Genomic DNA, 22429 nt, shown 5'->3' with positions numbered 1-22429 from the left:
CGCCTTCTTTCAAAGTTTAGACACTCCGGCACCAACGTTACTGTCGAATCAAATGTAAGGTGTCAGCTGGGTATCTAAATACTTTCCTGTCATCTCTTTACCATGCCTCCGTGAGAAGCAAAGTGAAACGTTAGTTGTCGAAAACCGACTCATTTGAAAAGAAGACGTGCCACAATAGTTGGCGAGTAAATATATTCCGAACAAATTCCCTACTACCAATTCCTCAATTCAAATAGAAGAGCTTTTGTTTGCTTTCCGCCTGTGATGCATCAGTGGGCTTAGTTAAATCGGGCATCATACTAGCAATTAGGCCGCCTAAGCGTTTTTTTGTAAACTTCACTTCTTAGAACTTCCTCTTTTGTCTGAGTTTCGTCTCGGCGTTAGTGAGGTCTTCAGACCGCCTGGCGAGTCATACGCACAGAGCAGCCAAGTGTGAAAAACGAAGGGACGGACGCCGCAATTGGCGACATAGTGACATCGGCTTTCCTATAAATTAGCATCAGCTGTGGCATATATCAACCAGGCCGGCATGTCCACGTGTCTGGATTACCCCGGGATGCCACACTCTGCAGCAGCCGGTGTTCGCATGTGGTGCCGGCAGCCTCTTCACGGCCAGCTCTCCGCCTCTTCCTGGCTCATGTTAGGTAGAAAAGTATTTAATTTCATTGCTCAGGGCTTGAACGGATGCGTGTTTTTTCCTGTAGAATAAATACGTCAGTTTACGTGTGCAATGGAGGGAATTTGATTGATTTCATTGTGTGTAGTAAACTCGTTTCAATGTGTCTGAAACGAAAATTAAGGCCCGGAGCACCTTGAAATAAAAGTGTTCTCATCTTGGACACATTTTTCGGTCACAGCATTAGCATAGCGCCTGTGCATGGAAAAGCACCAACACAGCGACCACTCGAAACATGTTCTATTTGATATAGTGGGTGTGTTCCGCGCGGTAGCCTGAATTACGCGCGGCCCATCCCAGCGCTAGGAAGTCGTAATACCGCGCACATAATCCGGCACAGGCGTAGGCCGCAGATTTACTTTTCCTGCCATCCCCCAGCACACCCACTTTGCGAACGAAACTGGACCATCACGGGAACACTCCAAACTCGTGCCTGCCTGCAGAGACCAACGAACTAACAACGAGCATGGTACTCTTTCCGGAACAAAATAGAGGCTCCGCTGTTGCGTGGTCGCGAAGCGCAAGAGAGGAAGGGGAAATGGGAGAGTGTGACCTGAACAGCGAGCGTCCACCGGTTCGCCGCGGGAATCCAGACCGGCGACCGATCGGCGTGCGCCAACAGAAGACGCGTGGTGCCGTGGCAAAAGACCTGCAGTGCCGCCGAGCCCTCGCGCACCCAAGACAAACACCTACACCTCTCGCCTCCGCACTCCTTTCTCATTTGTTCATCCAATCTCTCCAGCAACGAGCGCAATCTCGTTCTGGGCGCGTCCCCGATGCCGCCTCGGTCGTCAAACCGGAAGGCGTCGGACACAGTCAGGTCTGCGATAAGAACCACGCGACCCTCTCCACAACGGCACTTTCTCCGCCGTGTACGTGCCGGCGAAACAAGGAGCGAAGGAGAGGGAAGGCATAAAAGGGGTTAGGCTAATGCACAGCATCACCATCATGCGCCTTAGATAGGGGGAAAGAAGTCGCCAGCGAACTCGGAGGAGCAGCCAGTCTGCTTGAAGACACCGTCAGAGTGAAGACCTGCGCTCTGCCGGCCAGAAGAGGACAGTCGTGACGGCCACTTGATCGGGCCTGGATAATCGGTGAAGAGCATCTGGTCGACAGTTGTAGGTCGATAGTAGTAGGAGTGGACATTTGTCAAACCGCCTGATTTCGGCGTAGGCAAAACGATGGTCTGGAACAAATACCTTATCCTCTTTTTCGTCATCCTGTTCTTGCTGATGCTGGTGCACTTTGCGGAGCCGCATCATCACCATCACTACTGGCTCATCAAACACAAGCTGAAGAAGCTGCTCGTTCTTAAGCACCTGAAGCAGTGAGTAATCTGGCTGTGAAGCCGCCATCTACGTGCAGTAAAACATGAACATGAGGATTGAACCTCTAAGAGCAATTATATAGACAACACGTTATTACGCTAACAATAATCACGAAGTTTCGAGTCCTTCGATGCTTTGAAATCAATCAATGGTAATTCATCTGTGCTGCGGTAGTGGGCGCTCCCTTTCTGCATATTTGCATTTGTTATCAAAGTACAGTCGTCTTGATCGAGGCAATATTCTCCCCTTGGACGTTGTGTGGGTGTCGTAAACGTATTAGCGGCCGGCGTGTTGATGGAAGTCGGCCCCCGTGAATTTCAAAGCGCTTTATTAGTTCAATAATGGCAGCGTTTGGGCGAGTTGGTTAGACATGTTTAAACCTCCGCGTGCTTTTTATGCGCCTTCCACGCTTTATTAGGCCACTTAACGTCACGTTCATCGTTTCGCAGTAGTGAAGCCACTCAAGTTTCCCATCGCTGCGTCAGGGATGTCCAGGAGAAGTCATTTGAAAGCTGTATCGACCGCAGGCAGGCAACCATGACTCATACTTTCGATTTCAGATTACTAAAATTAACACGGAGAGTGGTAGTAGACCATCAGGCTTGTTGTCCCTCATTTAGGTCTCCGTATAGTCAAACGAGGAGAGGAGTAACGCCGGCAGGTTGTGGTTCCCTCATGCTCAGCAAATTAGGAGAATACATATCTGGAATCTGAAAAACGGCTTAAATGACTGCTACAATTTCTCCCGAAGGTGTAGATATCCGCATGTGTTTTAACCATATTTTCACCTGGTGATTATATTGATAGGTCAGATCATTTCTTTGCATTGATCTTTGACTATGTGCTAATACATATCTACCACGGAGTGGACAAATGTAAGTAGAAGAGGACAGTCTTGCATTGCAGCAGGAAGAATCGAAATACAACCAGCACAACTGCTTACAGCGAACGTGCTCCCAAAGGGGAGAGTCGGCAGAATAGTTTCCTCACACGCATTACCATTTTTATTATACTGGTGTAACTTGCTCGGAGTCTTATAATATCCGAGAATATTCTTATAAGTGAAGGGCTCCAAGGTAGAATGAGTTTATTCAAAGCATACGCCACAATATTGTTACATTATGTATGAGGTATACAAGCCAATAAGATGACATATTGTTGTCATCAGCACTCATATGTAATTTTTAATGCCTCCCTCTCCTCGGTCGCTCGCTGACATGAGTGCCGACTTTGATAATATTTACCGACTATGTCAGTGTTCACTTATCTCACGTTTGTAATGCGTGCTTTATACTTCAGGAAGCGAGGCAGAAATGATTCACGAGTCATTTTCATTTATTTTTAAATTTGCATGTACTATCTATCATTTTTAAAAGACTGCTGCTCCGCAAGATTCTTTCTAGAGTTAATTTCGTTAATTCCATTCATGCACATCATCAGACTTAAAGCTCACTGGAAAAAAAATTGGTTTCCCGCACGTGTGTAACAAAAATGAATAAGATATTCTTCTAATTGGTTCCTAAGGACTTGTTTAAATCTGCTTGTCTCATACGAAAAAAAAAAAACGCGGTCATTTACCGATCTTCTAGTTTCATGAAAGCAATTGAATGCAAAAGTTTATTTCTCTGAAACACGTTGCAGTTCCTAGTGCCAACCTGTTGAAAGCACATATTTGCAAAGCACTGAATAAGATATGTCACAGCATAGGGAAGTCCTCAACGCTGCATGAACAGGATCGATTTCTCTCCGATTCCTGCACACCAATTACGAGACAATAGTTACCTGGTTCAGTCACGAGACTAGGACAATTGATGTGGTCTTTGAAAAGTAGGGGGGGGGGGGAGGAAGCGGGGAGGGACTGCTTCACGCTCACGTAGCCATGGCTTATGCTTGAGTGGCGTCTTGCGTGTGAGTACGCGCTTAGCGGATTCTCCTCTTGCCCTGTGTTTCTTTTTACCGAACAACTTCCCCTTCCTGGAACGGCACGCAACCGGAATAAGCAAGCTCCCAAGCAATAGGCTGCCTCTTTCGTGGGTGATAATATATCGATGGCGCCCGTTGAACAACATTAACTGCTAAAACCATCGCACTTAGCAATTTCCTTCTACTCGACTTGGCAATATATTTAAATGTATGTTTTTCTATGCTCCACGCGATCTAAAATGCAAATTTGCATCATTGGTATACTCCCTGATGTGATTATGATTGTTGTAAAGGTCAGGTCATGTGCAATGAAGCTGTTTCGCATTGCAGATTTGAAATTAAATTGTTGCACTACCTTCGGGATGTTTATGCCTTGCTCTCCGGTGGCAAGTACGTAGCTCGAAGTATAATATTATACGGCTTACCAGTACCATCAACCAGCTACGCGTTAATTAGCATAGTTGGCTCCTGGTTTCGTGGCTCATGTAGGAGACCACTTCCGGGACGAGTCCGGAGCACTCGTGGTCCACCCTTTACCACCGTTGTTTTGAAACTAGCTGTTTGCGCGGTGGCTCTACACGCATGCATGAATTAATACGTTTGTAGTATTGAGGGCAGAAGTAAACTAGCACTTTATTCTACCCGTGTGCTCATTTCATTCACGTGGAGCCGTTCACCCATATTAGAACATTTCTTAGCGCAGTAGATTTAACGCCAAATTGAGAAAACTACAGAGCTTGCGTTTGCACAGGATTATTTTTTCAACCATCTGCGAACTTCTCATTCATGAACTGCGACACATAAGCCTGTGCTGTTGGTGCAGATGGTTGTTACAGCACGGCAGACATCACGTACCTCACAAAAGATTTCTTGATATTGTGATGAATGATGAAACTTACCTAACTACATAATTTTTTTTTTTGCCAATAGCACGCTAATTATATTGCGCAACCGAATTTCAGCGATAAGAAAGTTGGGACCCGTTTTGAATTTTTGAAAATGGCAGTGGGGATGAAAAAATTGAACTTTATATACGCAATTGAAAATTGCTTAAGTTGGCTTTCAGCATTTAGAAGGGGTCGTCTACCGCATGTAATTCGCCGAAAATACAGACGCTGTTTACGTATCTGATGACATAGAAACAGGTAAATTGATTTTGTGGGCATTACCTTGCGTATAAACGCCATTATAGAAATATGGAATGCAGGAAAGAAAACTCAAGAAGCTTTCTGACGCGTATTTTTAACATTAAATATTTTACGCCAGACTGCCGTTTTTGTCGTTTAGGAAATTTAAGAATGGGTTCACGTATAATGGTGCCGGCCTTCAATTTCAGAATAATTTACTGTCCTCAAAAATCATAAATAAAAACACCAATTAGCTAATATTAACTAAGTGCATGCCTAATAAGCCAGATATCATATACGATGCCCGCCAAGCTGTAAGATCCATTAGTGCTAAACGCACATGCACGTCTCTGGAAGCTTTCGAAATAGAACCTCCGGACAGTTAAAAATCACGTAGTAATGTTGTTTTAATTACACATGGATGCTTATATTATGGTTTCTTGAAATTCTTTGGTAAACCAAAATTATTCATTGTTATGTATGAAAGCCGCACTTACGTAGGCGTAATTCAGAAAAATACTATAAGTACGTGTACTCTTTAAAAGGCTTATTAAAGTACGAAAACTATTTTTTTTTTACTTATTACTGGTTCTCTAGTATCACCTGTACTTTCCTTATTTATTATTAGTCTATAACTCTTCATTTCAAAGATAACCTGTGGAAGGAAATCTTTGGTGCTGAGCGTACACATAAATGAGCGCACACATAATTTCCGAGATTTCAGAAATTTGTATACGCCATGTTTCTAGTTAGGATAGAATTATTGCACTTCTAACGCGCGACGTAGGCATTGTCCACTGTTCCACAGAAAGTTATGAAGAGGCTGTTTCTAAACATGAATAAGTAACCTGACCATGTACAATTCAATATCAAGGAGAGCCTACTTGAGATGTGTTCTTGTCTTTTCTGCAAGCCGTTTTCTTTTCACTCTACATGCCACCGTTCCTGGCACGCCCAGATATTAGGCGCTTGTGAAACTTGGCACGCGTTTAAATGGTATGACATTTTCATAGCGGTCAAAGTGACACTACGTGCCACAGAAACATCAATAAAAGAAACGGAAAATCGTAATACTGTTTTTGCCAAATAAATCAGAGTGAGGGGATTTTTCTTCTCTTTTGCTTATGATGAAACCCTTGCTTCCTCTCTAAAAATTAAATTCGCTCATAAAGTAGGGCAAAGGTTTTTTCTTACCTTATGCACATTGAGAGGCTGCAGGCTTTCAGTATACTGACCTTTTTTAAGCACTTTTGATCCGCCTAAATCCGAACATCTGGGCCTCATCGCGTTTTAAGCGCCATTTTTTAGAATATACAGGTACTGCTGATATCTAGTTTGAATGTGGCACATTATGAATGGCTATTAGAGAGGAAAGATTAGGATACGTCAAGACATAAGCGTTTTTCTCGTCTACGACGTCGATAAGGGCTTCATGTTTCACGCAGCCTTCCTGGTGCTCACAGAAAGCGCGTAATTAAGAAACTCGGAAACGAAAATCAATTACGACCATTAATGTCTAATCTTTATAGAAATAGGTCAACTCGCAAGCGCTCGTTAGATTCCGCTCTAAAATTCAATACAGAAAATATTTTAAAAACGAGCAGGTAGCATTTTTCTGAAATCAATTTAAGGGAGCGAGTCCCTCAATTTTACATCCTGTAACAAGGCAATGTTTTTGTACCTCTAGCCTCAAGAAGCTTCACATACTCCACCACCACGGCTAGTCGTCAGCAAAGCGGCACCGACTGCAGAGAACCTTCGCCATGACCTTCACCTCATCCCAACCGTCCGCCACCACAAAGACATCTGTGCAAAGCCTGCGGCTTGCAGATGATCAGCGCCAAACGGGACAGATCTGTAAAGCCATTCATAAAACTTAAAAATCCCACTTGAATAAAATATTTCTCATCACATCTCTTTTTTTTTTAACAAATATTCGTCACTTCACTGTGATTGCACTCTTTTAGGATGAAATTTTGAGCATTTGATGCTTAAAATGACACAAGTACTGGGACCGCCCTCAGCAATAATGTTTGCCTATGGTAACCACAAACAGGTGGTTTAATGAAAAATAACGGAGACTGATATGTAGGGAAGAGCCATTGATAGTTGTACACTGGAGACTTCCTACTCTAGCGCAGTGGTGAATATGTGCAAAGGCGTGGTATCGGTCGAAAGGCACATGACATCCAGAAAAGCGATATATCCATCCGTACTACATCTGCACTGCACTTGAGACTCCGATATATTTCATTTCATTTCATTTATTGAAGCCTTAAAGGCCCGAGGGCATTACATAAGGCGGTGGCAATAACACTGCATAACAGCATACCAACACCAGTTCAAGAAACGAAACAAAAGAAAGAAATCGAAACAAACAAACAGTGACAATATATACAAGAGTAGACTAGTGTGCATTGCCAAATAGAACCCTGAAGGTGACTCGTTAGTTTTGCTCGGAAAATGTCACGATCTTTGCATGAAGCAATAACGTCCGGTAGAGCATTCCATTGGGCTATTGCATCTGGAAAAAAGGGGTTATTCATTGCTGCAGTGCGGCCAAAAATCATATTTATCGGGTGACTGTGATTAAGTCGACGGGACATTCTTGAAAGAGGTTGCAGGAGAGGGTGCCGGTTGTGAGGATGGTAAAAAAGAGAATGAAGGAGGCAGAGACGTGATATAATGCGGCGCGATTGAAGGCTTGGGAGGGAAAGAGTTCGTTTTAGTGCTGTGATGCTGGTTTCACGTGAGTATTGTGACATGATAAATCGCGCGGCACGGTTTTGGATGGCCTCTAGGTTATTAGCGAGGTATGCTTGCGAAGGGTTCCAGATGGATGAAGCGTGTGCTAGTTTTGGACGAACATAGGTATTGAATGCGAGCTGTCTGATTTGGGGTGATGCTGATTGTAAATTTCTCCTTAAATAACCAAGAGTGCGTGAAGCCTGCGAGCATATTGTTTCAATGTGAGTAACCCATGATAAAGTTGATTTTAGGTGGACGCCAAGGTATTTATAAGATGATGTTCGAGCAATGGGAGTGGAACAGATACGATATGTGCTGTTATCAGAGCTGCGCTTACGAGAGAAAGACATGGATTGACATTTGCTTAAGTTAAGCGGCATGTGCCATTGCTCACACCATGATACAACCGTGGCGATGTCATTTTGCAACCTAATGGTGTTCTCAGGGCCTTTGATAGCGTTATAAATGACACAGTCGTCCGCAAAAAGTCGAAGCTTTGTTTTTATGTTAGTTGGGAGGTCGTTTATGTATATCAGAAAAAATAACGGCGACAATCCAGCGCCCTGAGGGACACCTGATGTTACGTCAATTAGCGATGAGTTATGACAGTTGACGGATGTAAACTGTACACGGCCTTTCAGGAAGCGCTCAAGCCAGATGAGTAATGTCTGCAGGATTCCAAGGGAGGCAAGTTTAACTAATAGATGATTATGGGGAGCACGGTCAAATGCCTTTGAAAAGTCGAGAAAGCAAGTAAGCGGTCGTCCATGAATTGAATGATGTCGTTTGTGAATTCGGCGAGTTGAGTTTCACATGACAGAAACTTACGAAAGTCGTGTTGATGCGGATAAAAGTATTTCAGGGATTCAAGGTGAGTGATTAGATTTGATGCTATCACGTGTTACAGGAGTTTGGACGGAATTCTGGTGAGCGAACTTTTTCGGTAGTTATTATCTTTTGATCTATCGCCGGATTTAAAAATGAAAATTATTTTTGCTTTTTTCCAATCGTGAGCGACTTCGCCATAGCTAAACGACTGTGTGAATAACAGGTAGAGTATCTTGCTTGATATTGCGATAGTATTTTTTAACATTTTGGGGCTGATTTGGTCGCAGCCAGCTGACGGTGATAGTTTGAGGGATTTTATCAAATTCGCTATTCCATCAGGACTGATTTGTATTCCAGGTATTGGGGTCACCGATAAGTCGGTAAATAAGGGGATATCAGCGTAAGGGGTAGAAAATACTGATGAGAAGTAATTGTTTAGGGCCGACGCACATTTAACAATCCCAATAGGTTTTTCATCTGCGTCTAAGAGTTCTATTTGGTTTATATGGTTTCTTGGGGGGGAGAATTCGCCAGAATTTGCTTGGATTTGACTGCAGAATTGATAAGAGGTCAGAAGAAAAAAATCTTTTTTTAGAAGCTTTTAATTCTTTCACATAACAATTGGCACTAGGTCAATATCGCTCTCATGATTTTTCATTGTTGGCTTGTTTAGCATTTCGGTAGAGGCGTTTTTTCTTATTAAGCAGGCGTTTTAGACGATTATTGAACCATTGATAGTTTGAATCACTCTTTTCAAGGATGATCGGAATGTATGAGGATTGCAGATTTAACACTACATTTTAATATAATTCCCAGTTGGTATTAGCAGAACGAGCTGAGTAGGAAGTTTTAAAGTGTCCATAAAAGCCTTCGAGCTAAAGGTTAATTTTCCCAAAGTTCGCCCTCTTATAGTCAGTGATTAGTTTATTAGTGGGAGATCGCATTTTGATAGGCAGTGCCATGCATGCGTGAAGAATGCTATGGTCGCTGAAGCCAGGTGTTAAGTTTATACTTTTGATGTCATTCGGATTAGATGTAAGCGAAATATCCAGAGTATTGTCGCCCCGTGTAGGGTATGTTATTACCTAATGTAAGTTGAAATATAAAACTAAGTCTAGAAACTGGTTTGTTTCGTTTGATGATGACTTATGAAGTTCTGATAGCAGAGGCCAGTTGATGGTCGGATAGTGGAAGTCTCCGAAAAGAAATATAGGGGCGTTGGGTAACTTGGTTCGAACTAACGTCAATGATAGATGAAGGGAATTGCTAAACGACGGATTATTTCCTGGAGGACGGTAACACACACCAAAAACTACTTTTATAGCTGTACATTGCACGCAGAATCATGATAGCTCGATGTTGTCGTCATGGAAGATGAGTGATGATAATAGGGAGCTTCTGACGGCTAAACGTACACCTCCTCCTCTTTTATCCTGCCGATCACGACGATACAATGTTAAGTTGATGCTGGAAGGGAAAATTTCGTGGTCTTATATGTCCTGGTGAAGCCACGTTTTGGTCAGCAGAATGATGTCCGGTTTACTATCTTCGATAAAAGAATGAAGGTCTTCACGCTTCGGGATTACACTTCGTATGTTGGTATAAATGATATTGAAGTCTAGAAAATAGCGCGGACGGGTACTTAAAGCTATCGGAGTAATTTGCGAGATAGTGCGTCACTTTGAATTTGCGCAAGTATTATCAGATGCTGAAACAATGGGCGAAGTGGAGCGAGGCATGGTATGATCTTTTACGCTGTTGGATGCGGAATCGTAAAAGTAGCATTTGCTTCCCACGTGTAGTGAGATAATGAATGAAGAAGTAGCTTACAGGCTTTAAATGCCCTCACTGCACGATTATGGGGTTAGTATGACGTTGTGCTTCAAGATAGAATCTTGGAACCAGCCCTGCTTGGTACTTCAAAGATTTTAAAACGACGCCAGGTGCTTTTTAAAGCTACCGGGTTTCTAGCGGTGGTATAAATTGCCATTCCAAACACTGGCAGTGAGCTAACGATCGTCTTTGCATTTCAATATTTTTCATTGTGTTTTGAGGCTTCCCTCGGTTGGCAGACTATTTGGAGCTGTACTTCTAGTCTTTAAGCTCACCCGAGAACTGGGTATATTAATGAGTGAAATATGAATTTCCATTTTATATTTGCATTGGCTCTTCGGCGGTTCAAAGCTATGTCAAGCTCCAGCACGCCAGAAAAGGGCAAGATAGAAGATACAAGTGAGAGCACTATATCATGCGCGAGTTTTTATGCCAGATTTGTTTGGCATGCAAAAGCTTGTACAATACTCCAGAAAACTCCGAAGGCGCACCGAAAAGCACACATAGTGCGCTGTGCTGTCGAGACGCCAGATTACAATATAAGAACATCAGCATTACTTTCTATGCAGAGGACCAAGAATGTTACGAGCGCAATAAAGAACGCGACATTCAAACTTTCAGGGAAGTATGTGTAGGCGTGCATAAATTAGGCAATCAATCCGTTTCGTTAATTCTCATCATTATTCCTCTTTGGTGCAAAGGTGTGTGTTGTGTCATTTAAGGCAAATTAGGTAGGTGCGTGTGCTTGGTCAGCGACATGTTACCATGGCTAAAGTGTTATTAATACTCTCATATGTAGCCTGAAGCTAGTAGGACTTGACGTTTATGCTTTTCAGCGAAAATGAAAAGCAAGCTAAACTAAACCAAAGGCAAAAATATGGGAGAAATGTTATTATTACATAGTTATCACAGGCATTAATGCTGGAGGAAATAGCGCCTTCAGAATGGCCTGTCACAGGCCTCAGTCTTGTTAGGAGGACGAATGAAGCATGCAGTGCGCTGTACGGCGGACTGTGCTATGCTCTCGATGGTATTTGACAGTCGAAAGATAGGCGTCGGATTCTTCATCAGAAAGAATATATCATCATCATCATTACAATCAGCCTGAATATACCCACTGCAGGGCGGACGCCTCTCCCATATTTCTCCAATTAATCCGGTTCCGTGCTAGCTGCATCCACTTGACCCATGTGAACTCCTTAATCTCATCCGCCCTCCCGTCCCCTGCTACGTTTTCCTTCCCTTGGAATCCAGTTTGTTACCCTAAGCGGCCATCGGCTATACTCTCTTCGTACTACATGTCCTGCCCATGTCCATTTCTTCTTAATTTCCGCTAGAATGTCGGTAACTTGAGTTATTTCTATGACCCACTCTGCACGCTTCCTATCTCTTAATGTTAACCCTACCATTTTTCTTAAGTTCAGGACAAGTTGAGGACAGCCCAACTTGTCCTAAACTTAAGTTGAGGACAACCCATAGCCCTCTGGGTTGTCCTCAACGTAAGTAGGACCCTCGTGGTTAGCCTCCACGTTTCAGCCCCATAGGTGAGTACAGGCAAGATGCGACTGTTGTATACTTTCCTCTTGAGCGATACCGGTAAGCTGCTAGTCTTAATAAGCGAGTGCTTGACAAATGTGCTCCATCCCAATCTTATTCTTCTTGTTATTTTCTTTTCCTGGTCCTGATCTGCAGTTAATACCTGTCCTAAGTAGATATATTCGCCTACTACTTCCAGTACTTCGCTAGCAAATGTAAACTGCTGTTCCTTCCCGAGGCTGCTGAACATTACCTTAGTCTTTTGCATATTTATTTTCAAGCCTACCTTTCTACTTTTCCTGTCTAGGTTGTCAACCAATATTTGCAGTTCATCCCCCGAGTTACTTAGCAAAGGAAATGTAATCAGCAAATCGCAGATAACTGAGGTATTCTCTATCTACCCTTATCCCTAACTGCTCCCATTCCAAGTCTCTGAATACTTCCTCTAAGCAAGCTGTGAATAGTAGTGGGGAGATTGTGTTTCCTTGCCTAACTCCTCTTGTTTATGGGAATTTCGTTACTTTCTTTATGCAGAACTATGGTTGCTGTGAATCCGCTATATGTATCTTCCAGCACTTTCACGTACAGCTCGTCTACCCCCTGATTTCGCAATGCCTGCATCACCGCCGAGGTTTCAATTGAGTCAAATGAGTTTTCGTAATCAATGAATGCTATGTACAAGGGCTGGTTATATTCCGAGCATTTTTCTATCACCTGATTGATGGTATGGATATGATTGATGTAGAGTACCGTTTCCGAAAACCTGCTTGATCCTTTGCTTGATTGCAGTCTATGGTTGTCCTGATTCTATTAGCGATTAACTTAGTAAATACCTTATACATAAGAGAGAGTAAGCTGATTGGTCTGTAATTTTCAAGGTCCCTCAAGTCCCCTTTCTTATGAATGAGAACAATGTTCGCATTCTTCCAAGCTTCCGGTACCGTCCATACCACCAGGCACTGCGTATACAGGGTGGCCAGTTTTTCTGGTACGATATCCCCCCCCCCCCCCCCCACCCCCGTTCTTCAACAAAACTGTAGTTATCTGATCCTCTCCAGATGATTTCCCCCTTTTCATACTTTCTAATGCTTTCTTGACCTCGTCCTCCGTCACTGGTGGAACGTCTGACTGTTTTCCCCTACCGCCAATCTCATTACGGTCCTGACTAATTTGGCTACTGTAGAGATCTGTATAGAAATCCTCGGCTACTTTGACTTTCTTGTCCATCTTCATGATAACGTTGCCCGCCTTGTCCCTTGTCGCATACATCTGATTTTTGCATATGCCCAATTTCTTCTTTACCGCTTTGAGGCTTCCCCCGTTCTTTACAGCATGCTCAATTTTCTCCATAATATACTTCCTTATATCGTCCACCTTGCGCTTATTGATTAGCTTTGACACCTCGGCCAATTTTATCTAGTCTGTTGGATTGGAAGCTTTCATACTCTGGCGTTTCTTAATAAAATCTTTCGCCTCCCTAGGCAGCTTGCCGGTATCCTCTCTAACTATCCTACCGCCTATTTCTATAGCGAATTCAGTAATGATATCTCTGATATTATTATTCATTGCTTCTAGGGTAATGTCGCCATCCTCAGTTAGAGCTGAATATCTATTCTGTAGCGAGATCCTGAACGTTCTGTCCTCCCCCTCACCGCTAATTCGTTGATGGGTTTCTTTCTTACTAATCTGTTGCGTTCCTTCTTCAGATTTAGGCTAATTCGGAACCGCACCATCCGGTGGTCACTGCATCGCACTTTCGCGATTACCTCTACACCTTGCATAATGGCGGGGGTTGGACACATTATGAAGTAAATTTCATTTTTAGTCTCCCCGTTAGGACTTTTCCATGTCCATTTCCGGTTATTCCGTTTGCTGAAGACGGTATTCATGATTAGTAAGTTATTGCGCTCTGCAAACTCAACTGGTAACTCCCCCCAGCTATTCCTAGAAGCAATGCCGTAGTCACCTACTGCCTGGTCTCCTGCCTGCTTTTCCCTACCTTGGCATTGAAGTCGCCCATTAGTACAGTATACTGCGTCTTTACTTTTCGCATTGCCGATTCTACATCTTCGGTGAAGCTTTCAACTGTTTGGTCATCATAACTACATGTAGGTGCATAGGCCTGTACAACCTTCAATTTATACCGCTTATTAAGCCTGATTACCATGCCTGCCACCCTCTCATTAATACTATAGAATTCATCTATATTACCCGCTATGTACTTATTGACAAGGAAACCTGCTCCTAGTTGTCGCCACTCTGGCACACCTCGATAACACAGTAGATGCCCATTCTTCAGTACAGTATATGCCTCATTAGGCCTTCTAACCTCACTAAGCCCTATAACAACCCCTTTCATACCCTCTAGTTCCTCTAACAGCACTGCTAAACTAGCTTCACTAGCTAGATTTCTAGCGTCAAACTTTGTGAGGGTCAGTTTCAAATGGCGGCCTGTCAAGCGGTGCACAAATTAATTGTATTATACGGAGCATTATTTCCGTGCTCACGTAAAAAAATACAGAATGGAATGCAATAAAGGTAGTATCGATTAATGATATTCATTCTTTTGACTGCAAAAAGCCCAAGAAATATGGACATGTCATTAGTGTAATCACTTATTCAAGGTTTAACAGAAAGCTGAGTCGGATTTAAACAGTAAATTTTTTGGAAACCTCTGCACAATTTATGCTTGTGAGATGATAATTGGACGACCTTTGCAGCTCTCTAGACTAGAAATCCAGGGTCCTATTGATGACCACAAGCTGGGTGGACTCTGCCATGTTGAACAAGACAGAGCGTTCTCGCATCGACGCCTTATTGACACCATACCTGTTATACAAATTTTAGGGCAAATGATTATATTTTGCCAAAAGAACTTAAACAATACCTTATGTTGTTAGGCACCAATCAATATCAAGCCTTCTTGCGGTTACAAGATGTAGAGAGCATGACAATTTAATACAGTTTATAGCATGTTCTCGCACGAAAAATATCATCATCATCATCATCACCAGCCTGACTATACCCACTGCAGGGCGAAGGCCTCTCCCATATTTCTCCACTTAACCCGGTTCTGTGCTAGCTGCATCCACTTGACCCCTGCGAACTTCTTAATCTCATCCGCCCACCTAAATTTCTGCCGCCCCCTGCAACGCTTTCCTTCCCTTGGAATCCAGTTTGTTACCCTAAGCGACCATCGGTTATCCTCTCTTCGCACTACATGTCCTGCCCATGTCCATTTCTTCTTCTTTATTTCCACTAAAATGTCTTTAACTTGAGTTATTTCTCTGACCCACTCCGCACGCTTCCTATCTCTTAATGTTACCCCTACCATTTTTCGTTCCATAGCCCTCTGAGTTGTCCTCAACTTAACTAGAACTCTCTTGGTTAGCCTGCACGTTTCAGCGTCATAGGTGTGTACAGGTAAGATGAAACTGTTATATACTTTCCTCTTTAGCGATACCGGTAAGCTGCTAGACATAATCTGCGAGTGCTTGCCAAATGCGCTCCATCCCAATCTTATTCTTCTTGTTATTTCCTTTTCATGGTCCGGATCGGCGGTTACTACCTGTCCTAAGTAGACATATTCGCTATCTAATGTAAACTGCTGTTCCTTCCCGAGGTTGTTGAACATTACCCTAGTTTTCTGCATAATTATTTTCAAGCCTACCTTTCTACTTTTCCTGTCTAGGTCATCAATCATTATTTGTAGTTCATCTCCCGAGTTGCTTAGCCAGGCAATGTCATCAGCAAATCGCAGATTACTGAGGTATTCTCCATCTACCCGTATCCCTAACTGCTCCCATTCCAAGTCACTGAATACTTCCTCTAAGCAAGCTGAGAATAGTACTGGGGAGATTGTGTCTCCTTGGCTAACACCTTTCTTTATGGGAATTTTGTCTCTTTCTTTATGCAGAACTATGGTTGTGGTGCAGCCAGCTGTATATATCTTCCAGCACTTTCACGTACGGCTCGTCTACCCCCTTATTTCTCAATGCCTGCATCACCGCCGAGGTTTCAACTGAGTCAAATGATTTTTCGTAATCAATGAATGCTATGTACAAGGGCTGGTTATATTCCGTGCATTTTTCTATCACCTGATTGATGGTATGGATATGATTGATGTAGAGTACCGTTTCCGAAACCCTGCTTGATCCTTTGCTTGATTGAAGTCTGAGGTTGTCCTGATTCTATTAGCGATTACCTTAGTAAATACCTTATACGTAACAGACAGTAAGCTGATTGGTATGTAATTTTTAAGGTCCGTAGAGTCCCCTTCTTTATGAATGAGGATAATGTTTGCGTTCTTCCATGGTTCCGGTACCGTCGATGACACCAGGAACTGCGTATACAAGGTGGCCAGTTTTCTAACACGATATCCCCCCCTTCCTTCAGCAAATCCGTAGTTATCTGATCCTCTCCAGCTGATTTCCCCCTTTTCATAGTTTCTAATGCTTTCCTGACCTCGTCCTTCGTCACTGGTGGAACGTCTGAATGTTTTTTCCCTACCGCCAATCTCGTTACGGTCTTGACTACTTTGGCTACTGTAGAGATTTGTATAGAACTCCTCGGCTACTTTGACTATCTTGTCCATATTCGTGATGACGTTGCCCGCCTTGTCCCTTATCGCATACATCTGGTTTTTGCCTATGCCCAATTTCTTCTTTACCGCTTTAAGGCTTCCCCCGTTCTTTACAGCATGCTCAATTTTTTCCATGTTATACTTCCTTATATCGGCCACCTTGCGCTTATTGATTAGCTTTGATATCTCGGCCAATTCGGTCTGTCGGATTGGAAGCTTTCATTATCTGGCGCTTCTTAATCAAATCTTTCGTCTCCTTAGACAGCTTACCGGTATCCTCTCTAACTGTCCTACCGCCTACGTCTACCGCGCACTCAGTAATAATATCTCTGAAATTATTGTTCCTTGCTTCTAGGGTAATGTCGCCATTCTCGGTTAGAGCTGAATACCTATTCTGTAGCGAGATCCTGAACTCTTTTGCCCTGCCCCTCACCGCTAATTCGTTGATCGGTTTCTTTTTTACGAATCTGTTGCGTTCCTTCTTCAGATTTAGGCTAATTCGGTACCTCACCATCCTGTGGTCACTGCATCGCACTTTCCCGATTACCTCTACATCTTGCATAATGGCGGAGGTTGAACACATTATGAAGTCGATTTCATTTTTAGTCTCCCCGCTTGTACTTTTCCATGTCCATTTCCGGTTCTTCTGTTTGCTGAAGAAGGTATTCATGATTGGTAAGTTATTGCGCTCTGCAAACTCAACTAGTAACTCCCCCCTTCTATTTCTAGAACCACTGCCATAGTCACCTACTGCCTTGTCTTCTGCCTGCTTTTTCCCTACCTTGGCATTGAAGTCGCCCATTAGTACAGTATACTGCGTCTTTACTTTTCGCATTGCCGATTCTACATCTTCGTAGAAGCTTTCAACTGCCTGGTTATCATAACTACATGTAGGTGCACAGGCCTGTACAACCTTCAGTTTATACCGCTTATTAAGCCTAATTACGATGCCTGCCATCCTCTCACTAATACTATAGAATTCATCGATATTGCCTGCTGTATACTTATTGACAAGGAAACCTACTCCTAGTTCTCGCCTCTCCGGTAAACCTTGATAACACAGTACATGCCCATCCTTCAGTACAGTATATGCCTCATTCGGCCTCCTAACCTCACTAAGCCCTATGACATCCCATTTCATGCTTTCTTGTTCCTGTAAGAGCACTGCTAAACTAGCTTCACTAGCTAGGGTTCTAGCATTAAACGTTGCCAGGGTCAGTTTCCAATGGCGGCCTGTCCAGCAGAGCCAGGCTTTCTTAGCACCCCCTGCTGCGTCACAGGTCTGACCGCCGCCGTGGTCAGTTGTTCCGCAGCCGCTGGTGACTGAGGGTTTCATAAATAACTGGTTTCAGGTATTTTGACTTCCTCTGCATTCTTTGATCTGCATACAATAAATTTATTTTACTCAAGTAATTAAGAATCGATTTTAATATGTGTACTATAAAAAAGGAAACATTCAAAAACACTGTTTCAACTGTTTCACAATCAGAGCAATATTGAGATTGCATATTGTTTTTTCTATTCACGACCAGTCGCGCAGCTCAGAAACGTGTTTCATCAATACTCATCCCAATCTAGAATTTCTCTTTTTCTTGCTACTTAAAACGAAGCTGACCAGAGAAAGGAAATATTGTGTTCCTGCGACGTCTTTGCTGGAGAGCTGCCTGGTATCTGTTCGTGTGGAAAGAATTCTGATTCCTCGAACATGACAATGAGGTAATAGCATGTCTGGCGTCTCAGGCGGAAAATCTCGCGGAACCGTAAAACATCATTACACATAATATACTCGAACATAAAACTGTTACCTCTTCTTCTCAGTAGTGTTGCAACACTGTGAAGATGTATTCGGCAACCTTCGGTGCTCACTGTGGCATGCTAGAGTTCTTCAAACATCGCCTTGTAGATACCTCCGTTGTCGTCGTCTGAGCTGCTCCTAGAATAGCTGCTGTCATGTGCTAGTTGCGAGAGCAACACAAACGGCGTCCTAGCGTAATTATCCGGCGTCTCTTGGAATTTTTGCCTCACAGTGCGGCGCCCACAAGACACATCCTACAAAGGCGTTACAACTGCATGATTGAGTGAAGAGCCTACATTTCCTTATGCCGTCGCGTATGAGATGCCGCGTTAAGCTCCACCATGGCCTGATATCACTTTCGCGAAACGGCGGAAATGGCTCTTTCACTGGACTTCAGCCCAAATTCAGGGATGTAACTTTACTCGGACTTGACTTCCGGCGGCCTAAAATCGGCCGCAACACGTGTCATAAATCGTACTTGGCTTCAAGGGGAGCTTGCGCTAGGCTTGACTCGCTCGAAGTCGAGTCAACTTTCAAATCAGCTATTGGGCTGTCTTGATGGCGACTTCGTTTTTTCAACATGGATGCCCACTGGAGCTAAGTCGCTTGAATGATTGCGTCGTTTTATGTATATGCCACGCAATGGGTATGGTGTCTTAAAAACCGCATTCCCTGCCAAACTTTCCCCGACCAGCCCTTTGTCATCGGAGAAATTCAATGGAGATGTATGATGAGCAGTTTCTCGCCCGCTACCGGTTCTTCAAGAACGCAGTCCGAAAGCTGCTCTCTATGTTTGCACTGAGGTGCCTCCCACACTGGAGCTTACTTATGGCATTGCTTTTATGTCACTGGCACCTTCTAAACTGTAACAGAAACCCTATGAGGACTGAGCAGTGAACGGTGTGCCGCACAATTGGGAAAGTCAGAGCACCGGCGCCCGATGCTGATGCACTTCCCCGACGCGAAGTTTTTCATCACTGATGCGAAAGTTTTACGAAATAGACGACTTCCCTAGACTGACAGGCTGCAAGGCTGGGCTCATGTGAGAGTGCAATGCTCTAGTGGTCCGAACGCTGAAGTTTCCATCAAACCTCAGGTAAGCAACTAATATTTTTGCGCGGTGTATGAACGGGCAACTGCTAGCTTGTTTGTCTCGAGTGCCGGTGCATGAAGTAACGCGAAATATGTGAATTGATCTGCTTGAAATTCAGTTTTCTGCTTTGGAAAAATTGGCGCTCTAGAATACATCTTCGTTACCCATTCATGTAGCGCCACGCTGTTTACGTGGTTGATAAATGACTCAGAGTGAGTCTCGTGGGCGTTAAATGAATTGAGTCTTCTCAGCGACGGACTATCATGTCAGCAGTATACTATCTGCAACAGAAAATATCCTTACAAAATGGGTAGCTTGTCCCATGCCCAGAAAATGAAAAGCCTTACGCCACCCTAAATTTGCTGACTGGTGTATTGCTGGTTTGATGCAGGCTGTCACCTGACCGCAGCTGCAATTTTTTGATATTGTCACCAGCTAGCCAGTGAAGGTCCAAGAAAGCCAAATCTGATAACTCTAGTTTGAGGGTGTTCCTGGAGCGCTGCTCGGGGATGCTGCATAGTGATGTCAACAATTCATGATGACGCTGCTTTCAGACCTTGACACGCGAAACCCCAACGAAAGTAATTTGATATATTGGCAAAGACATGGCGTGATGCAAACTTTGATCATGTATTTCCAATGTGACATGAAATCACGACTTATACAGGGCACATTAAGCAGAAAATTGAAGGGGGAATGAGGGGCTCGTAAGTATACACGAAAGAAATACTACAGCCAGCGAGGCGAAGGAAAGCGTTTGGTAATTTTTTTCTAATTTTAACTTTTTGCTACTGGCCTGAGTTAGTACTGTAATATGTGTGCTGTGATCAGATTATTACAGTAATAACTATGGTCCGTAACAAAAAGTAAAAATTACAAACCTCATACCCTTTCCTTGGCCTCCCCGACTGTTGGCATATTTTTGGGCCACATTCAATTTTTCTTTATTCACACAGGTTATTGGTTACAAAGCGTCTGCCCTCTAACCGCCTATTCAAATCTGAGCTCTTGCATTTGTTCATAGTGTCTATTTTACGTGAGAGCGTGTACAGCTTGTTTGGTCAAAAAGCCATCACCATAATCCACCTTCAGATCGAGGTTTGTTGTAAGTGTCCACAGTGTAGTTGGAAAAAGGGAGGCCTGTAATTTAAACACTGTCCTATCCCTTACGTGGTTCTGGTAACCGCTGATAACTGTGACAGATTATATTCCATTACTTTTTTATAAACCAGTATGAAAATTTGGTGTTTATCCGCCAAGAAGAGAGACAGATAATGTGTTTTTCTTTCATCACAAACCTACTTAACGAAAAAGGTATTTGCAAAATTCACTGAAAGAAAAGGTGATATTAAAAATAGCTTGTATGTCCAGCTAATGTTTTTTCTAATGATGTTCTTCAAAGGCATTGAGTTGATTTTGCAGGAGGCGAGCACGACTATGCTCCTCAGAGGAAGAGCTTTTCAAAGGAAGCCTTTCCTGCAGAGACCTCATCAGCACCTGATGGCTACTGCTAGAGCACAAACGCTGCTACTCTGAGCTGCATAGCCTTATGACACAACTATTTCATGTTCGCCATCAGAAAGCAATGTTTATTTGGGGTTGATGATTTTGTTTGCAATGGTTCATATGCTTTATAGTTCCAAAAAAACGCTGGCTATGGGGGATGCCGGTATTTAGAGTTGCAAAAATTAAGGCCACCTGGTTTTTCTTAACACGCACTTTCATCGTACAGTAGACGGATGCTTCGCTTTTTGCCTCCATTGACAAGCAGCAAAGTTGAGGTATATAACTTTTTACAGTGATTGTGCTAGCTATGGTGCTCTAAGTTAGGTAAGGTGTTTGTTTTGGAGAGCTATATCTCCTTACTACTACACCTTACTACAACCTTGAAGGGTGAGTAGCAGTATTATAGTCATGAAGTTGCAATCCCTGGAGTCAACTCGACAGTTTGTACTGCAAGCCAATTAGTGTTGTGCTGGATACAGACACAAGCGCCAGGTATAGTTATGTATATGACAGCAGCACGTTTTTGCTTTCTGCCCTGAATTGTGGCCCGACGTTCAACTGATTTTACCTGACAACAGTAAACAAACAAAAAAAAACACTGTCTTCTCTTACAGGACGGAACACAGTATGCTTCTGCCTTCTGTCGTCAACTCCACATTTGCAAGCAGTCTTCCTTCTCTCGCTGTGGCTGTGGCTGCACGAGTTTTATCACCTGTGACTCCTCCTTAGTGCTGGAGCCATGACCTTACAGTTTACGAACATGCTTATTACTGTCAGGTGGTATTAATAGGTACCCCTCAAAGCGCGTGTTTGCTTTCCTCGATGTAACAGGATACAAGTTTTTGTGTTCGATGCTTTATGTCAGTGCTGCAGTATGTGCAAACAATGCTGTGAATCGGTCCCTTATGGGCTGATCGAAACATACCTCCTGGCCCGTGTATATACAATAACTATTCTTACAACCACCACCACCTGTGCCAAGTAGTTAAACGGGCATACAACACAATGAAGACAGCAGTGAAGCTGATCACATTCCTGGAAATGTTGCAGCGGTTGAACTTGAACACAGGTAGTGTACATCTGTACTTGCTATTGATGGATTTTGATGGATGGATGTGGCGTCCGTGTGCTGTATGATGTCAACGCACGTTAACCCTTTAACCAGCAGATCAACAATATTGTTGACCCACTCTAGGCGGCCACAAAATTCCTCTCCCTAAAATTTAGAACGTGTTCCTCCAAATTTAGCATTTTTATAAAGTAGCCTCTGAAATACAGATGTATGAGTCGTCAATAGATGGCCGTAATGACCGTGTTTAACCTCAAAGTGCCGTCGTCGTCGTCTTCTTCGCGCGCGCCACGTTGGCAGAGTTCTGGCCTCAGCAGATGCCGATATCCGAAGTTAAGGGTGGCGACAATTTTATTTCTTTGTAGAGGCGTCTCTAAACGTGGCC

General features: G+C 43.3%; 1 long non-coding RNA gene across 1 annotated transcript; it reads left to right on the top strand.

The window, feature by feature from the left end:
* Positions 1-1644: 1644 nt before the first annotated feature.
* Positions 1645-6937, top strand: LOC146193394 (uncharacterized). Its single transcript, XR_014706450.1, has 2 exons — positions 1645-2003; positions 6742-6937. It is a non-coding gene; the product is annotated as an uncharacterized LOC146193394 (long non-coding RNA).
* Positions 6938-22429: the final 15492 nt, after the last annotated feature.

Source organism: Amblyomma maculatum, chromosome 4 (assembly GCF_055883805.1).
Source record: "Amblyomma maculatum isolate TAMU_Amacu chromosome 4, ASM5588380v1, whole genome shotgun sequence".
In the NCBI taxonomy this organism is placed as follows: domain Eukaryota; kingdom Metazoa; phylum Arthropoda; class Arachnida; order Ixodida; family Ixodidae; genus Amblyomma; species Amblyomma maculatum.
This window is presented reverse-complemented; position numbering and strand designations above follow the sequence as displayed.